The sequence below is a fragment of the Elephantulus edwardii genome, unplaced genomic scaffold (genome assembly GCF_000299155.1).
Source record: "Elephantulus edwardii isolate Elephantulus edwardi_28Jun2011 unplaced genomic scaffold, EleEdw1.0 scaffold00018, whole genome shotgun sequence".
In the NCBI taxonomy this organism is placed as follows: Eukaryota; Metazoa; Chordata; class Mammalia; order Macroscelidea; family Macroscelididae; genus Elephantulus; species Elephantulus edwardii.
Window position 1 is genome coordinate 11,771,416 of NW_006399768.1, and position 3,722 is coordinate 11,775,137.

A 3,722-nucleotide genomic window follows, 5' to 3' on the forward strand; every position below is an offset into this window, starting at 1 on the left:
TCCTTCTGTCATGATACTGCCTATTACCCCTATGGTGAGGATCTTTGTTTTTTGATGTTAAGATGCACTCCATGTTGAAGACTATAATTGCTTACCTTCTGTAGTAAACGCTTCATGTCCTCCTCAGTTTCAGCAGGCAAAGTTTTTGTCATCTGCATAACACAGGTTTTTTATTAGTATTCTTCCAATCTCTATGCAATGCTCTTTATAAATTCTAGTCTCAAAAATCATTATATTAGCTTTTATAAATTGTGATCCTGGTTAAATACATCTCTGTTTGATAAACGTGGCATCTCCAAATGTAAATGGGATTGGAGAAAACCTTTCATTCACACTGCAAGTTTCATGTTAAATGTCTAATTTTAATAAATCAGTTATTACAGCTTCCCAGTAATTATGGTCTATTCACTTAGTCTCGTTCAACACTCTTAAATGTTAACTTCATATCTTCTACTGTTTCCTCATATACCAATCTTCTAGACATTTCTACATCCCCATGTTCAGCTATGTTACTTCCTCAAAATTCAAGCTCAAACTCATTGTTGTTGAGTCAGAGCTTACTCACAGCAGAATTTCCAAGACTATAAATTGGACAGGAGATTGCAAATATTTCTCTTTTAAATTCTTGACAGCAAATTTCCCTAATGCAATGGAACTTTTGGGCATGTTTCCAAAATGGGTCTGTCCTTGAAGAAAGACACTATGCTAGGAAAGGCAGGTCAGTGAAAGGGGAAGATCTTCAATGAGTATCTACTGCTCATAGGTTGCTATGTTTGTAGTTGACTCATGGGCTTCTAAGAACAGTAATATAAAATTAAAGTGATAGTAGTTTTATTGTTGTTTCTTAGTGTTATCAAGTCAAGTACCAGTTGTGGTGACCCTATGAACAGCAGAACTTAACGTTGTCTGATTCTGTGCCATGCTTATCATATCTGATATACTTGATCCCATTGCTGCAGCCATTGTGTGAATCCATCTCATTGAAGGTCTCCTTCTCTTTTGCTTACCCTTCACCTTTCCAAGAATGATGCCCCCTTCCAAGGAAGAACTCCTCCTAACGACATGCCCAAAATAGATGAAGATTCACCATCCATACCTCTAAGGAGCACTCTGGCCAAACTTTATCTAAGACATATCTCTTTGTTCTTTCCACAGTCAATGGAACACTCAGCGTTCTTACCCAACACCACAAATCAAAGGCATTGATCTTTGTCTTATCATTTTTATTCATTGCCCTGCTCTCAGGTGCAAAGCAGATGACTGAAAAAAAAAAGCCTTGAATCAGACACACCTTTGTCTTTTAATGTCATCGTAGCCCTTCAGTACTTTGGAGAGGTCCCTGACAGCAGACTTTCCCCAGTGCAATTTGTCTTTTGATTTCTTGACAGCTGGCAATGATGGTGTTGACTGCGGATCCAAGCAAGATGAATTGACAACTTAATTCACTTCTACATCTATCATGATAGAACATTATGTTAGATGGAGTGGTTTAGTAGGGCTAAGAAATTTTCTTCAGTCTTGCCTTTGTTGGGGAAAAGTATTTAATGACCTGTGTAAACTGCATTGAGTTTCACGTATTTCTGATGTATGCAAATAAATTGAAAGTTAAAATCGTGTAGTCAAGAAAACTGCCAAGATTCTGAGACTGTGGGAGGACTGTTTGACTGTTCAGGTGGACATGGAGAAGTTCAATGTCACTCTTGAATAAATAAGTACTTAGTCATGAGGAGAGGTTTCTGTTCTGTGTGGTCTGAGCAAGCTCATTTCTTTTTCAGAATCAGTCAGTCTATTATACATTCTTTTGGCATTCTATTTACAAACTAATAAACTACTATCGAGTTCATTCTGACTCATGGAGACCCTATAGGATAGAGATGTGCCCTGTGGGTTTCCACGGCTATAACTCTATTGTCATATTTTTCTCCTTCCAAATTCCCATTTCTTCAGATATCTCCTTTCTCCTTCAGATTCAGTTGATTTGGAATCACCAGTTTTTGTTTAGTAAAACACTTATACTACTGTGTCACCAGGGCTCCAGGTACTAAGTTGCTTATTGCCCTTATGTAAGTAGCATACTCTGACCAATCTACAGGGAGTCCCCAGGCACCCAACAAGATATAAAATCTGTATCTGTGCCTTTAAGTCTTCAACTTTTTGGTGACTCATAGGACATATATGGTTTATCAGTATTTTGAGCTTCATAGATTTCATGAGAAGCTGCCATCTCAACTATAATACATGTTTCCACATGGCAGAGACCTATCTTACTAAAAATCTGAAGAAATCAATCTCACCCCACAAACCTTACCCCCAGAGTCTTCTTGGTACATCCATGGCTCACATAATTGTATCAAAATACATGTTCACTCAAAACATATTTTGCTTCTGATTTGGTTATACCTTCCATTACATGATATCAACAACAAAATCAAGGGAGAAAATAATTCAGTCAGTCACGAGAAGGTTAAGTGAAATTTCATAGGTGAGTCTGAACAGGTGCATGCAGTTCATACGCAGGAAAAATCTGGAAACTTTTCTAGTGATTTAAAAGCCGCACGTGCAGCAAGTAAAGATGATTGTGATGAAAATGTGTTGCAGGTAGGGGTTGGTTTAATTGTTTCAAAGTGAGAGCAAATTTACATAATATTAAAAGATAAGCAGGAGAGTTGTGTGTCTGAAGTTACTAACCTGGGGACTACCTAGATTTCAAAGGACAATATCTCGAGTATAACATATGATGCAAATGTATGTCAGTGATTTGATTTTCAAGTAGCACTTCATAGAAAGTAAGTTATGTACAAGCAGTATGTCACACTCAGCCCTTGTAAATTTATTATAAACTATTTATTATAATTGGGAAGGAGAAGAGGGGAGAGACTGAGGCCATGTTCTCCCAGGTTTGCTCTGCCCAGGGTTGCTACAGCCCTTGGGCCAGTCTTTCATTGTTTTTGTTCAGACATTCCTCTAGGTTGTTTAGCCCTGGTGTACAAGTTGCCGTACTGTGGTCACTTTTAATTGCTGTGAGGCTGAACACTGTGACACTGATGTGTCAAATGCGTTAATGGTTGGTTACCCAATGCAGACAGAGAGTGGGGTGGAGCTCCCCGATTAAAACAAGTGTGGAAGGAGGAATGGTATCCACTTCCATAATAGCTTGCCTCTGGAAACCCTATGAACCTGGAGAGAGGATGAAAGGCACCCAAGTGTCGAGGACTCTCCTACATAGGGTTGCTATGAGTCGCCTGCGACTCCACGACACTTAAAAACAACAACTATTATAATCACAGGAAAAGTAAATATTATTAACATTCTGAAAAAAACATAATCTATCTCATGTCTTGTATAACAAAAACTTTAGCTAAGGGCTGGTTTTTGCACCTGCCTGAACGTGGTTTGATGACTTTATACTCCAAGTTAAGAGAATCCTTGCTTCCTGGTCCTAACCTCAGGGTATTGATTTTACATTCTTCCCACTCTTTCATATTTTAAATATAGGCTTATACTTTGAATGATTTATCTAAGACCAAGGAGATAAAAATATTGAATGAGTGGATTCAGAGAGTTTATCAACCACTACCAAATACGACCATTAACTAATATATCAAAAGAATTTAGCTAAGAAATTACTTTATCAAACCAGTATGATTTACTGTTTAAGGTCTAGCCTCTTCTCAAACTTCTGAAGAGTTATGAGGTCCATATATTAGTTATTGTTATGTGCC

At 37.9% G+C, this 3,722-nt stretch overlaps 1 pseudogene; it reads right to left on the minus strand.

Annotated features, from left to right (window-relative positions):
- LOC102851758 overlaps window positions 1–3,722 on the minus strand; it is a 13,643-nt pseudogene that overhangs the window by 8,931 nt on the left and 990 nt on the right.